At 35.5% G+C, this 16,837-nt stretch overlaps 1 pseudogene; it reads right to left on the bottom strand.

The window, feature by feature from the left end:
- Positions 1-16,837, bottom strand: part of LOC115293558 — a 134,482-nt pseudogene that overhangs the window by 14,640 nt on the left and 103,005 nt on the right.

Genomic DNA, 16,837 nt, shown 5'->3' with positions numbered 1-16,837 from the left:
TAATTAATTTCCTAAATTGATTTCATATGCATCTTTGTTATCTTTATTATAATTCAGAGTTTCCCACCCATAATGATCTAGAAGTAAAATGCAATTACATTTTAGCTGGCTACAAATGGTTGATGACTATATCATACCTTGGAGTTTTTATTGAGATGATTTAGAAAAAGGTCTAAGAATAGGTGTTTTAAACCAGTTCAGGGGGGGTGGGGAGGTTATGAACAATTTTGAGAACCGGGTGTGTGGGGTTTTTTTTTGTTTTGTTTTGTTTTGTTGTGATTTAGAAGTGGGTGTGTTTAACTTGCAAAAGAAATTGGAACATTGTGATACATTTCTCAATTACTTGAAAAATAGCCTAATCATGTATTTCCAGGGTATTATAGCAAATCTTACTAGTAATAAAAAGGTATATTTTGAGATTATTATAAGAAAGAGACTTCTAAGATCAGAGATGGAAAATGTTGGAACTGGGTCCTTTAAAAAATTGAGATACCATGGGGTGCCTGGGTGGCTCAGTTGGTTAAGCGTCCAGCTCTTGACTTGGGCTCAAGTCATGATCTTATGGTTCCTGAGATTAAGCCCTGCAGTGGGCTCTGTGCAGACAGCACGAGCCGGCTTGGGATTCTCTCCCTCTGTTTCTGTCCCTACCCCACTTGTGTGCACTCTTTCAAACAAATAAACTTTAAAAAATTGAACGTGGAGATATCTTTTTAAAATCTAATAAATTGGAATAGACATAAAGAAACATAAGAAAGTGATTACAGTCAAAGTGGTGTTTGCATTTAAAAAGAGAGAAGAGGAGCTGTCATTAGGATAAAGCACATGACTCAGATTTAAAGGGTCTGTCACAGATTTATTTCTTCATCTAGATAGTGGTTACAGGGGAAAGAATCTTGTTTTTTTCCCTAGGATACTTCTTTAGGTTTATATTTGTTTAATATGGTTGCATGTATCTTAAACGTGTGCCTTAAGATGGAATGATTGACCATTGCTAAGAGCTGTAGTAGAAAGATCCAAGATGCATATCTAAGGAAACTTCTAACTCAAATCTTGTAATCCTGACAATCAAAATGCATGCTTTAAATTTTGAGTCTTGATAGTTTTTCCAAACTGTAAAGTCCTTTGAAAGAAACCTATTGATTAAAGACAGAACCCCCACCCTCTACCCCCTACCCCACAGATTTTTATTCTGTTGTGCTTTTAGTTATGGTCAAGGTCTGATTTAATAAATTCTATTTTCTCACATACAGATGTTTGGGTTTTGATGACTCCATTGTGTCTTAAAAGTCAACAGGCTCTACCCAAAAGGTTTTAAAAAGTTTCTTAATATTTTCAATAATTTATATGAATGAAACATAATACTTTAAGTTATTAAAATTTAAAAGAGAATAAAGAAAATGGCCTAAGGAGGACCCTAACTGGAAATATAAGTTACCACATGAATTCAACATTGGTAATGAGAAATATTTTATAAACATCAGCAATAAGCAGTTTATTTATAGCCTTTGAGTTTAGTAATTAAATTGTATCTATTCTTACAAAATCATTCAAAAACTGTCACCGTGTGTGTGGAAATAAAGGTTAAATAAATGGGGTGCCTGGGTGGTTCAGTAGGTTAAGCGTTCAGTTTCGGCTCAGGTCATGATCTCATGGTTCGTAGATTCGAGCCCTGTGTCGGGCTCTGTGCTGACAGCTAGCTCAGAGCCTGGAACCTGCTTCTGATTCTGTGTCTCCCTCTCTCTCTGACCCTCCCCTGCTCACACTGTCTCTCTCTGTCTCTCAAAATTAAATAAAAAACATTTTAAAAAGTTAAATAAAAGTTTAGAGTCAAAAAATTATTAATTCTGAGGAACCTTTTGCATAATTGAGAATGTTTGTATATTGGTTCAATAGCAAATTAAGACACTGTGAACAGATAAGTTCCTTTAATACAGTCTATTCCCAATTTTGGTATTCCTTGAACTTGATTGTCTTTATTATACTGCACATCGGTTTACAGAACCTAATACCAGAATGAAGTAAATTGCATTGAATTCTGAAGCACTTTCCTTGTAGACTCAAAGATTAAGTTTCTCTCTTATGGTTGCAGAGTGAATATTTCATCTTCAGGTGGTTAATCCTTATAATCTATTGGCCAATCTCAATTCCCACAAAAAAATAAAAAGCTTGTTAAAAGGAGATAAGAACTTATCACCTCACTGAGGACTAATTCTTGGTTTCTGAAAAAAATATACTCTAGTGAAATTCTCATGTAAATTAAATTAAAAGTAAAAATGCACTTAATAAGTACAAGATAGTTCTAAGGAGATTAGTAGTGAATTGAGATCACCACTATGTCCCAGTTAACTCAGTTGGAGAATGTCATTTATGAGGCCAAGGTCACATACAGTTGTAGCACCCCACAGGCTAATTAATTTTGTGCAGAGAAAAGTTGTTTCTTCTTAACTGACTTGAATAGAGCCAACAGTTGCACAAGCATGAATCATTTATTGCAAATAAGAGGAGAGATCATTTTAATATATTTCTATATATGAGTGATTTTTAAGTCTTTTGGGGTTCAAGAGGTCAAAATATGATCTGACGGATGTTATGGTTTTGTGCCTGGAAAATCAAATTACACTAAATAATGCATACAATTTCATATAATCCACAGAATTCTGGAGTCTGTCCATAGACGGCCTGCTGTTTAAGGTACAGAGTAAAAATACCCTGAAAAAAAAAATCCACACAATAGAGAGAAAAATATACAAAAACAAAATTAGAACGTCTATTAAGTTTGGAGTGGCTTTATTTTCAAATATAGAAAAGGGCATATTAATCCATATTACTTATTTTTAAAGTACCACAAAGGCTATTGAAGAGTTACAACACTTTCTTGAGGATCAATTGAAAAACTACCCAAGGTGGCAATTTATTCATTTTGATTTATTTAATTCAACAATTTCCCTTAGGCTTTAACACTTGAACAGATTTTAATAAGAAATAACTTTCTTGAAATTAAACAGTTGGAAACCAAAACAGTGATATGAATTCTCCAAGCATCCTCACAAAAAGCAGTATCCTGACCTATATGCTGCTTACCTCATGAGAGTATGTAATACAGAAGTAAGGAGCGTTATTACTAACAAACCTGTCTGCAATCTGTTCTCTTTATTCACACATCACCTTACTTCTGGTCTATCAGAAAATCAACTCTTAATCAGGAGTGCCTTTTACTTTATAATTAATACTTCATTTTTCTAATTAGTAGGTAGATATGGTAGATGGCACACCAAAGACTATCTCAATTTCCAAATGTACCCTCATGGACTACAAAGATTAGAAATCCATAAATAGTATTTCAGACCTTCTTGAACTTGGGGTTTAGATTATCTCCTTGCAGCTTAGGCTCTGGATGCTTTTTGACCACCAGAATAATTTATTTATGGACTTTGAATTCAGAATGTTGTTGAGCAGTGTGTTAAATCTAGGCCTCCACAAGGGAAACAAAAGCAAAAATTAACTATTTATCAAGATAAAAAGCTTTGGCATAGTGACAGAAATAATCCACACACCTGAGGCAGCCTACAGAAAGAGAGAAGATATTTGCCAATGACATATTGGATCAAGGGTTAATATCCAAAATCTATAAAGAACTTGTTAAACTCAACAACCCCCCAAAAAAAACCAAACAATCCAGTTAAGAAATCCACAGAAGGCATGAATAAACATTTTTCCAAAGAAGACATCCAGATGTCTAATAGCCACATGAAAAGATTCTCAAATCACTAACCATCAGGGAAATATAAATCAAAACTATGTGGAGACCAACTCACATCTGTCAGAATGGCTAAAATTACCAACACAGATGGGCGTTGGTAAGGATGTAGAGAATGGGGAACCATCTTGCACCATTGGTGGAAATGAAAACCGGTGCAGCAAGTCTGGAAAACAGTATAGAGGTTTCTCAGAAAGTAAACAATAGAACTACCCTGTGATCCAGCAGTTGTTCTACTAGGTATTTATGCAATGGATAAAAAAAATACAGATTTTAAGGGGTACATGCCCTTAATGTTTATAGCAGCATGTTTATAGAACCTAAATGTCCATCAACTAATGAATGAATAAAGAAGATGTGGTATATATGTATAAGAGAATATTACTTGGCCATCAAAAATAATGATATCTTAAAAAAAAAAAAGAATGGAATCTATGTGCACCTGAGTGACTCAGTCAGTTAAGTGTCAACTAGATCTGGGGTTATGGTATCTTGTTTTGTGGGTTCAAGCCCCACCTTGGGCTCTGTGCTGACAGCTCAGAACCTCAAGTCTGCTTTGGATTCTGTGTTTCCCTCTCTCTGCCCTTCCCTGCTCACACTGTCTCTCACTCCTTCAAAAGTGAGTAAACGTTAAAAAAGATTTTTAAAAAAATAATGAAATCTTGCCATTTCCAACAATGTTGATGGTGCTTCAGTGTGTTATGTTAGGAAAAATAAATCAGTCAAAAAAAGATAAATACCATATGATTTCACTCATATGTGGAATTTAAGAAACAGAACAGATAGCATATGAGTAAGCTGGTGGAGGGGGGAGAAAAACTATTAAGAGAATCTTAAAGATAGAGAACAAACTGAGGGTTGGTGGAGGAAAGAGGGTGAGGGCAAGGCTAGATTGGTGATGGGTGATGGATGTTAAGGAGGGCATTTATTATGATGGGCACTGCATGTTGTATGCAAGTGATAAATCACCCAATTTGACTCCTGGAACCAATATTGCACTGTATGTTAACTAACTAGAATTTAAATAAAAATTAAAAAATAAATAAATTAATCTAGGCCTACAGATTGTTAAGAATCTTAGGGGTTCCAGCATAGTTTTGGAGCTAACAGAATTCAATAAGAAGTCTGGGATTTCCTGAATCCAGATTATAGACTACAGACCGCTAACTGAGAGCAACCTTGGAGGCAACAGCCATGATGGATCTTGTGTCTTCCAGATTCTTTGGTGTCTAAATGGCTCAAAAATAGCAGCTCCCTTGGCAGAACAATTCTATATGCTGTTCAAAATGTATCTATACATTCCATCCTGGAGTCTCTCTTCTCTGACTGTTCCAATATTTATGTAAATGCCTACATCCTTGAATTAGCTTCATGTCCACTAAATTTACCAGTTTATATTCTCTTATGGACGTCAAACACTGACTGATACACATGACCTAGAAGCAAAATAAAATGAACTAGTGATAACTTAATAAGAATGTTGACATTCTCAGGCCGCCATAACATGGACTGTGTGGCTAAAACAGCATTTTATTTTCTCACAGTTCTGCAAGTTGGAAGTCCAAGATTAAGAAGCTTATAGATTTGGTTTCTAGTGAGACATCTCTTCCTGGTGTGCAGAGACTGTTTCCTCTGTATTCTCAAATTTTCTTATTTTCTTTGTGCACGTACAGAGAGAGAGAGAGAAAGAGTTTTCTGATGTGTCTTCCTCTTCCCGTACGGATATCAATACTTTCAGATTAGGGCCCCATCCTTATGACTGTATTTGATCTTATTTATCAACATAAAGGCTTTATTTCAAATATAGTCACATGGGAGATTTGGGCTTCAATATATGAATTTGGGGTGAGGTGCACAATTCAATAGCTTGTTTTCATATTTTGTACCATATGACACTTTTTAATTTTTTTCTTTTTTTATTCATCTTTGAGAGACAGAGAGAGAAAGCATGAGCAGGGGAGGGTCAGAGAGAGAGGGAGATACAGAATCTGAAAGAGGCTTCAAGCTCTGAACTAGCTGTCAGCACAGAGCCCGACTCAGGCCTCGAACCCACGAACCATGAGATCATGACCTGAGCCAAAGCTTAACCAACTGAGCCACCCAGGCACACACGCGCACACACACACACACACACACACACACACACACACACACACCCTCTCAACCTGAAATGTACAAAAGTAGAGACCGCAATTCATGAATGGCAGTTTAGTATCCTTGACATTGGAGAGAGTGAATTTTCTCTCTAGGGTTATTTGCTATAATCTCTGATGCCTAGTTGTGCACCTGGTATTTAATATGGGCTCAACAATTTTTATTAATATTGATTGTCAAATCCTCATCTTCCGAGCTAAATTATTTTCCTTCTATATCCTTCAAGAACTTTCTTGTTCCTTCATATTAATAATCTGCCTACATTGTAGCACCAACATAGTTAAAAACAAAGCAATCATATTACACTCACTTTTATCATCGCCACCTGTGGGATAAATATCAAGACTTAACATTGCCTCTTTCTTTTTATGTAAGAATCTGACAGTCTGCCCACAAATTACATCTCATTTCTCCTTTTCAGTTGCTTTTGGAGCCAAAACTAAACAAAAACTTTAGTATCACTTAGCCTAGGTGACAATTTTGTTGACTCAACTTGGAAATATTTGCGATGTGTCACTTCTAACTACTATTCTCACCACCCTGTTTAAACTTCTATGCCTTCTCTGTGATCAATGCAACAATCCCCAAAAAAGTTCTCCCTGTTTCATCTCTTGTCTTCTAATTTTCTTTTCAAGAATAATCCTGTTAAAATCAAGTCCAAACATGTAACACCTTTCCAAAAATGCCATATTAGTTACCTTTCTTGCTCATATTAAAAGCCAAAATGCTGGGGCGCCTAGGTGGCTCAGTCAGTTAAGCATCATCTGGCTTTGGCTCAGGTCATGATCTCATGGTTCATGGGTTTGAGCCCTGCGTCGGGCTCTGTGCTGACAGCTAGCTCAGAGCCTGGAACCTGTTTTGGCTTCTGTGTCTCCCTCTCTCTCTGACCCTCCCCTATTCGCACTGTCTCTCAAAAATAAATAAAAAGCATTAACAACAACAATAAAAAAAAAGCCAAAATGCTTACTGCACTCTCCAAGGCCTTCCACGATGTGGCCTCATTAATACACTGACTCCAGCCTGACTTACTGCCTGTACCTTTGCTCATTGCACCCAGTCTTCACGTACTCCTTGCAGTCTGTAAACAGCTCATAGATACTGTGTCTGTTGATTCCATTACTTAAAAGTTTCGGGGCAAAAAACCCAAAAGAAAAGAAAAGAAAAGAAAAGAAAAGAAAAGAAAAGAAAAGAAAAGAAAAGAAAAGAAAGGAAAGGAAAGGAAAGGAAAGGAAAGGAAAGGAAAGGAAAAGAAAAGAAAAAAGAAGAGAAAAGAAAAGAAAAAAAGAAAAGAAAAGAAAAGAAAGCAAAAAAAAAAAGTTTCAGGGAAACTGGATGGTTCAGTAGGTTAAGCATCCAACTTCGGCTCAGGTCATGATCTCATGGTTCATGGGTTGGAGCCCCACAGGCTCTGTGTGGACAGCTCAGAGCCTGGAGCCTGCCTCAGATTCTGTGTCTCCCTCTATCTCTTCTTCCCCAAGCCCCCAGGCTCACACTCTGTCTCTCTCTCAAGAATAAATAAACATTAAAATAAAATTTTAAAAAGCTACTTGAATAGCAACTTTATTTTCTTCAGGTTTTGTTTGAAAGCCATCAGTCAGTAATAATCTTTACTCATGTAAGACTTGATTTCTATAAGAAAAATTTTGCTTACTCCCTTTTTATTAGTTATATTATTTGAATGCTATTTAAGGTTGCCCAACTACATCTATGTCTCCATTTGTTTTCTGTACAAATTTAAATATCTAAAATGATAATTTCAATGTTAATTTTATTCTATATTATGCAAAATATGTTACGTTTCTATAGTAAAAATTATACAAAGAATCCGGTACTTTCTTTCCATTTATCTTCTAGAGATAACTTTTTCCTAAGTTATCCTAAATATATTAACTTTAGATTTGTTTCTTTTGGTTAAAGCCTATATATTTTATTTTAAAGGTCAATTAGACCTACTTTACATTTTCTTCTATTTCTCATCATAGGTGTCATAAAACATGTTAACCCAAATATAATCCATTAAAATGAGCAATAAAACAAGTTTTGATTGGAGCATGTAAAAACATGCCTGCAGAAACTCAAAATGCCAATAAATCCCACTTACATACTAATATTCATTAGATTAAAGCATGTGGAGAATGGAATCTTTGTCTTAAAGAATTTAAACAAAATTTCCCTGTTATTAAAATGTCCAATGCGATATGACAGACTTATGGATCCAGTAATAAAGAATGTCATTAAAATGTTTGTATCTATTGAATATAGCTCTTTTGTATCTCAAATCACTTGTTTGGTTAATGTTGAATATGTAGTGTGTTTAAAACCAGTTAAATAATATTCAGCATCTTAAATAAGGATGTCTATGTGGAAACTGATTTCTTAAAAAACAATTTGCTGCCATGTTCTTTATCATTTGCATGTTTTGAATGCTATGTCAGATTGAGTAACTAATAATAACTAACTATGATTACCTTGGGTTTTGCAAAATTTTAGAATTATGCAATGTATAAGAGAAGAGGATTATAGTGTATAAAATAGAAATGTTCTTAAAAATAACTCGTATTAATATTTGACAGTCTACATTTTAGCAAAGGGTTCTGAGTATGAAAAGAATAAAATGATTTTAATCATTTATAGCAGTAACAACTGTAAAAGTTAAAGATTAAAGAGTGAATACTAGATGATTCTTTTTCACACAGGTATATATCTTAAGGAAATAATGCCATAGTATTTGTTGAAAATGGCTTGGTATTTTAATGCATTTTGAAAATCTTATATGCTAATTTTCCTATATAAGTTATGCATTTCTGATTGGCCAAATAACTCTTTGCATCCTGCAGTAAAATTACAGATTACATTAATTGGATTATTATGGCTGATTTTTCCCCCACTCCAACACATAACAGATATATAGAATATCCTTCCCTCATCTAGGGCCCAGAGTTGAAAAAAGATAGAAAACAGATGGGGAATACCTTTTGGTGTTGCAGCCCAAAGCACATGAAGTAATAGAAATATCTTTTATATAAAATTTGCTAAGACAAAATCAATCTGAAGATGTAAAAGATTTTATTGTATTATAGTTACTTGGCATTAAGGGACTATATATATATATATATATATATGTATATATATATATATATATATATATATATATACACACACACACACACATACATATATAATTTTTATACCTTTTTTTGTTTGTCTGTTTTCCACCAATTTACTGCTGGTACAATATAAGATGTGGATATGGATAATATGCACTAAAGACTAAAGAAAGAAAAAAAATAGAGAAGGAGAATAGACATACGAGAGAATTTAAATGTTTAAGGATTATTAAAGGAGGGAGAAGACAGGATTCTATAAAAACAAGTATGTCCTACCAATAAAAGGAAATGTCATATACTGGGAAGAAGAATTGGAGAGAAAATACCCCTACTTAGGAGGCAGGGCAAAAATAGGATTAAGTTAATGAATCAATTCAATACACTGACTCTTATTTGAAGATCTATAGATATGAAAATGTAATTCACATTAATAAAAAGAAGTATTTTTGTACATTTTTTCTGGATTCTGCCCATGAGGAATCAGCTAACAGTAACTGCCAATGATGTTATTATCCCATCCTCTCCTGTTATAACCAAAGAGTGATTATCATGAAAAGAAGTGTCCCATCAATCAAAGTAAAATCCCTCAGGAGTGTCTCTTTTGACACCCATGGTAGTGGAGGAAGTTAATCCTACCTAAAGAGATTGAAGAGCATTGGGTAATAGAGATAGTTTAATGGACTTTAAGCACAAATCCTATTATTTAATTGGCAAGCTGCTTTGTTATATTCTGATGCATCTGACTTTCCTTTGCCTCTAATTCCTAAAGCTCAGTTATGGTCAAGGCAAACCTACTTATAACTCCAAATCACTTCCCCTGCCTATTATCTATTGGGAAGCTACATTGCAGTTTAATTCTGACCTCTCAACAAGAATCTTCCTTCTATTTGAGAGTCACACAATACATAGCTATTTCACATAGCACTTGTGTTGGAGCATATTCAGTCACTGGTACAGACAACTAGAATTGTTCATGCTACTTCCCTGAAATGCCTACCTTAAAAATATAGAGACAACAAATGCATGTTTTATTGACATAAGCCTAAACCTGTATTTCACAGAAAACCTAAACATAGCATGGTAGAGAAGTTTGACAATTTTACACCCTTTAAAACTTGCTACCAAGACTTAAAATTGATTAAAGAAAAAAGTGGAAAAAAAGATTTCTCTTCAACTGAAGTATTATCTTAATACTTTATACTCAGAAGCCACCTTGAAACTCAATAAAAATCTTTATGAAAAGCTCTTGAGATAATCTTTAAACTGTACTGATTGTATTAACAGACATAAATAACTTTCAAAATAAAGTCTCTTCAGAAACTTTCTAGGGTTTCATGGATATGTGGAGCCCATTAGAAGTGAGATGCCAGAAAACAAATCTCTTTAGTTCTGCTATTAAAGATCAGAATGACATGATAGAAAAAACGTCTATCTCAACAAACCATCCCAGATATCTGTCAGAGAAAACTGGTATCTCAAAACGGAAAGAGAACCCTCATATTAGATACTAATGTATGGACTACGGAGTTCAAATAGAAACATTTTATTCCTTTTTAGTGACATACACATACTTGGTTATTTCTAAAACAAAAATGAACTGTTCAACTATTAAGGTTAGAGTATGATGGGCGCATTTTTATGGTTACACCAAGAGTATGGAACAGTCATCTACATGGTTACATCAGCTGGTGCTAGAACATTCATGATGGTCTCTCAGCCTCTCTGGCTCCACTTAGGATTCAGTAGTCAATCCTAAGACTTCCTGTAGCATGAAGGCTGATTTCTAAAATGGAACATTTCTAGAGAACACACCCCAAAGTGCAAGTGCTTATTATAGATCTGCCTATAATTTCCCAATGACCAAAGCCAGGAAAATTGCCAAACTCAGTCAATGTGGGAAACAACTAAACAAGGGCAGGATACTGGCAGCTATGGCCCAAGGAATGTAAGTCATTAATTGCAGTGTATTTATGTTTAAGTTAATTTCTGTTATTTGTAAATCATTAACATAGTTAATTTATATTCAGTTCTAAATTCAATTTCAGGCTTCTTTTTTGAGTGTGCTTCAATGTTTTGCTGTTTCTACTATCTCTTACCAGATGTTGTTTCCTTAAATGTTTTGTGATTTTTACTGTGAGCTTATTTTCCATGGAACTTTGTCCATGGAAATTCTTTTGATCATGCAGACTTCCTTCAAATGACTTGTATTTACTCTGGATCTTATTATTTTTTCAATGAACCAGATTATCTGAATTCAGCATGAAGAATTATTAAAGCTAGCTTATCATTATTAATTCTCAGGGAAAGTTTTTTCTTCAATCCTAGCTCTTCATTTTGAGAAAGACATGTTTTTAATTTTTTTGATCTAGGATGGGATGCAAGAATGTGACCTTATAGTTAGTGCACACTTACCCTGCAGTTATAATTTGAAGTCTCAACTGTATTTAGAAGTTCCACTAAAAGGCTTTCCATCCTGAGCCAGTCCTAAGAATACATAAAATAGTAAACCTCAATTTCCTTATGTTTTATTTTACAATGCCCTCTGGGCAAAAGCTTGTTCTAGTAAAATGCCATTTATCTTTTTTCTTCCTTGCTTTAAATTAGTTTTTGGTCTCAGGATTCCCTATTTCCCTGCTAGCTTTTTAATAAAGTTGCAGAGTTGGTTCACATTTATTTATTTATTTATTATTAAATTTTAAATTTTTATGTGGTATTTTTAATCCTTTTCAGCAAAAAGATGATTATGTGTATATTCTAGCCTTAAGCTGGAATAGAGAATAAGATTATTTCTTTTGAAAATGTTTCTACATTGGGGCATATGGGGAGCTCAGTTGGTTAAGCATCCAGCTTTGGCTCAGGTCATGATCTCATGGGCCATGAGCTTGAGCCCCACATCAGGCTCTGTGCTGACAGCTCAGTGCCTGGAGTCTGCTTCGGATTCTGTGTCTCCCTCTTTCCCTGGTCCTTCCCCAGTCACACTATGTTTCTCTCGCTCTCTCTCAAAAAGAAATAAGCATTAAAAAATATTTTGGGATTATTTTTAGATTAAACATATATAAAAGAAGAAAGAATAATTTTCTGTAGAATCTTACTGAGATCAATCCTTATAAGGATTTTATAACATTGTTTTATCTATTCACATTTTAATGTGAAGTATTTTAATTTTATTTTATTTTCAGACATAGTGAGAGAGTACGCGCATAGGTGGAGGAGGGACAGAAAGAGAAGAAGAGAGAATCTCAAGCAGGTTCCAAGCCCAGCAAGGAGCCTGAGATAGGGCTTGATCTCATGAATGTGAGACCATAACCTGAGCTAAAATCAAGAGTTGGAGGGGCACCTGGTGGCTCAGCCAGTCAGCTTACAACTTTGGCTCAGGTCTTGATCTCACCGCTGTGAGTTTGAGCCCTGCTTTGATCTCTGTACTGACAGCTCAGAGCCTGGAGTCTGATTTGGATTCTGTGTCTCCCTCTCTTTCTGTTCCTCCCCACTCAAGTTTTGTCTCTCTCTCTCTCTCTCAAAAATAAACATTTAAAAATGTTAAAAAAAAAAAGAGTTGGATGCTTCACCAACTAAGCCACCAGATGCCCCCAAAATATTTAAAGATAATCCCTTACTGTATATCACTTTACCGTATATATTTTAATAAGCATCTTTATAAGCATAAAACTACAGGCTTTCCTTGCATCATAACAGAGTCCATTCCATAAGCAACGGTATTAAAATTAACTACTTTGTATCATCTAACATCATGTTCATTTACAAATGTCACCCTTACCTCAAAAAGTGACTTTTTGTAGTTTATTCAAAACAGAATCAGTGTTCACATTATATGCATTATAGCTTTTATGACTTTTAATCTAAAACTGACTCCATCCACTGCATTTTTCCCCTTTGTCTTGTTTAAGATAGATGATTTTTCTATTTAAAAATTACTATTTTTGTTCATGCACTTTTTAAGCAACTTTAATCCTGCTTTTGTGTTTCTCCACATCTGTTCGTACAGAAATTGCCATGGATCACATTTTTCCAATCCATGGATGTTTCTACATCCCCGTCTTACCTGACCTCTTAATAATGAGTTCACATTTAGGGAAATACTGATCAGCGAGCACCCCAGTATACAAAACTGATATTGAGTAATAAGTGTGAGGTGACTATGAAGATCAGAAATTACAAAGCAGAAAATATATTGAAGACAAACAATAAAATTTGCTGAGCTAAATACAATACACTGCAAACATACAACACCCCATGAAATCAATTAAAATGCATATTTTATGTAAAGATCTGACATTCTATTAAAATCACCACTTTAAATATGTAGCTTTGTGTTAATCTGTGTGAAATATACCATGTTACATACATATGAGACGTTGGTAAAGGTAAATCCATTTGAACTATTTATAAAGAGGTTATTATGTACATAATATTCAGTATTGATGATAACAGAAGTCATCATCTATTGAAAACTACTCATGGATTCACTCCCATTGATGAATAATCCAACAGTGTAATAAGCATTTCCTCCTTTCCAAGGTCCAAAATGTTAGTGAATATATAGTGCATATATGCATATAATGAATACATTGCATGCGCACTGAGTGGAGGGCATAGCATTTAAACCTTGGCTGGATTGCAGTATGTCTTTACTACTTTCTGAGGACTTTGTTTTTTACCTTAACAGAAAGATTCTAATTAGAAGTAAATACCAGTAATTCCTTGCAGGATAGAACAGATTTTTTTTTTGAAAAGCATTTAAATTCCTAAATGTCTTTTTTAATTTTCTTTAATTTTTAATGTTTATTTTTTTATATGAGAGAGAGGCAGACAGAGAGACAAAGCATCAGCAGGGAAGGCTGCAGAGAGAGAGAGGCAGATTCTGAAGCAGGCTCCAGGTTCTGAGCTGTGAGCTGTCAGCACAGAGCCCAACACAGGGCTCGAACCCACAAGCATTTGAGTTCAGGATCTGACCTGAAGTCAGATCCTCAACCGACTGAGCCACCCTGGTGCCACCAAAATATCTTTCTAATTTATCCAGTGTTTCTTAAATAGTTACTGAAGAGAAATTTTTCATTTTCTGGTATCAGTTCTGCAACCTGACAGGTAAAATAAACTAGTTAGATTTGAGTAAATTAGCCTGGGAATAGCATCATTCTTCAAGAATGTAGAGATAATGCACAATAATTTTTGTTTAAATGCGATGCTTCAGCAACATTAAACTTAGTGAGCACAAAAGTAAATGAGTCCAAATCATCTATTTTCAAACAAAGTTTTCTTCTAAATTGAGCTAAGAGACAAAGATCCTGTTCCTCACATACCTCTCTCTTTTTTATTGATGACTTTGTGAACACAATGACAGCCTTATGTGGACCACTCTTAGAATTGCAGCTGCCTTTCTTCCTCCTGATTTCTTCCCCAGTGAAAGGAACATGAAATACAACAATGAACTTGTTCAAATTTTGACTGCCTTTACTGCCTTTGAACCAAAAGTGATTTGAGGAATAAAGAGTTTTTGACATAAAATTTAAATCCATCCTAGATAAGTGAATTGACGAGGGAGAAATTGTTTTAGGAAAAATCAAGGTCAATGAAAATGGGAAGCACATTGGAAAGATTTGAAAGGAACATTCCCCATCATTTGCTCTATATAAACGTCACTTGTTAAATGCATTTCTTACACTTTTAAAAGAAGAAATGCATTTTATTTGAAATAAACAAAAATGCTTGCACAGCTCACTGGGTCACTTGGAAATAAACTTGCTTGACTGTATTATTGAGCAAAAATAATTAGGAAGCACAAACTTCCTTCTTTTTTGACATGTGCTAGAAGATTGGTAGGAAGATACTTCTTGGTTCTTTTAAAACCTGACCTTCCCTTAAGGCCTGGTCATAGAAGCGTAAACAATGTAGATGAATCCACCATGACAGGTTGTCATATTCTAGCGATGTCACCTCTGTATTGTGAGGTCACACATACACCTGCCAATATGACCGGACAGGGTTGCTGTATCCCAGTTGCATGTGAGTTCTTGGCAGGCAGGACTGAGGAAGAGTAATATGGAACAAGTATTATGTCCTATTTAGAACAAATCGTTAGTATTCCCATAAATGACAGGCTACAATAGAAAGATGCTCCCTTAAATGTATCATTTTCTCTTTGGTTCAGTTTTAGTTTTTGTTTGTGATTTATATAACTGTTAGATTCATTTGCTTATAGTACAATCCCGCCACAAAGTGGGAAACCACAAGATACCTATTCCTTCAACATCTGCATTTTTTCAAGTTTTATACTTGACTACATCGCTGGTATGTCAGCAGTTGTTGAATAATAAAAAATAGTAATAAGTAGGTAAAACTCTTCTAAAAATGCAGATGTCTATAACTATGATGGTACTAGGTGGGAAAGTGACAATGAGGGAAGAGATAAAGCAAATATGTTCATGTGCAGGGAATGGGGTTCAAGTCTTTGGATTTAAAAACAATCAGGGTGCCTGGTTAAGTGTCCGACTTCAGCTCAAGTCATGACTCGTGGTTCCTGAGTTCGAGCCCCAGGTCGAGCCTGCTTTGGATTCTGCTTGTCCCTCTCTCTCTCTGTTGCTCCCTGCTTGCTCGCTCTCTCTCACTCTCTCTCTCTCAACCTCTTTTTCTCTCTCAAAAATAAATATTAAAAAAATTTAAAAACAATTTCACAGGGGCACCTGGGTGGCTCCGTGGGTTAAGCATCTGCCTTTGGCTCAGGTCATGATCTCATGGTTCCTGAGTTTGGACCCACATCTGTCTCTCTGCTGTCAGCACAGAGCCTGCTTGGAATCCTCTGTCCCCTTTTCTCTCTGCCCCTCCCCTACTCACATGCACATGTGTCTGCTCATGCTGTCTCTCTCTCTCTGTCTCTCTGTCTCTCTCGCTCTCGCTCTCTCAAATAAACATTAATAGAACCTTTAAAAACAATTTCCCCAGAGAACGAGCTATTAACAGAATGTCCAGAAAACCTCCTTTGCCCCCAGGAAGGGACCTGAGAAGCCCAACCCAAACTCTTGAAAACTATGGATATGAGATGTGATAAATGATGATCAAAGCAGTTGGAGGGAGAAGGATAATGTGTCTTTCATCTGGCTAGTTTGTAGCACAGTCACTTTAGTTGTTGGTGGATTTATAAAAACCACTGAAGCACTAGAAGTGCTTGGCAGGGTAGATGCAGAAAAGTTCGGAGACAGTTCAGCCCAGTCTATATCAGTAACAGGGCTTCATGGCTAGGAAATTTCCCAAACAGTGACATGCCTCTCTCCATCATCAAATGTGACAGGATTATAAACAAGTTTATAAGTAGAGGTAGTGAAAATAGAAAATTGCAAGACAGAGAACACAAGAGAATCAAGAAGATGATATAGGTTCACAGGGATTCCATGGGTCTAGAAAACCTGTTAACTCAAAAGCCCTGGCAAAACAGCAGTCTTATTTATCAATCATGTATTTATCATATGTTGAACCTTTCTTTGCATGTACCATAGAATCCTACATTCAGCCTTTCCGCATTTCCTAGTTCTATGCCAATCTTGTAGCCAAGTACAATATCTTGTTCCAGTCCATTTGGTGCAGGTAGCTGGAGGCTGCTGGCACAAGACCTTGAATGTGGGGTCTGACATTGTTTGATAATTTTCACTTTTTCACTAATTGCTGTCTGATACCCATTTTCTACATGTTCTGCGATTTTAATAAACCCCTTGGTGGCACGCCTGGGTGGCTCAGTCGGCTAAGTGTTCATCTCTTGGTTTTGGCTCAGGTTATGATCTCCTGGTTTGTGAGTTGGAACCTGGATAGG

Source organism: Suricata suricatta, chromosome 6 (genome assembly GCF_006229205.1).
Source record: "Suricata suricatta isolate VVHF042 chromosome 6, meerkat_22Aug2017_6uvM2_HiC, whole genome shotgun sequence".
Classification (NCBI taxonomy): domain Eukaryota; kingdom Metazoa; phylum Chordata; class Mammalia; order Carnivora; family Herpestidae; genus Suricata; species Suricata suricatta.
The sequence above is the reverse complement of the archived record's forward strand: the minus strand, read 5'-3'. Positions and strand labels throughout refer to the sequence as shown.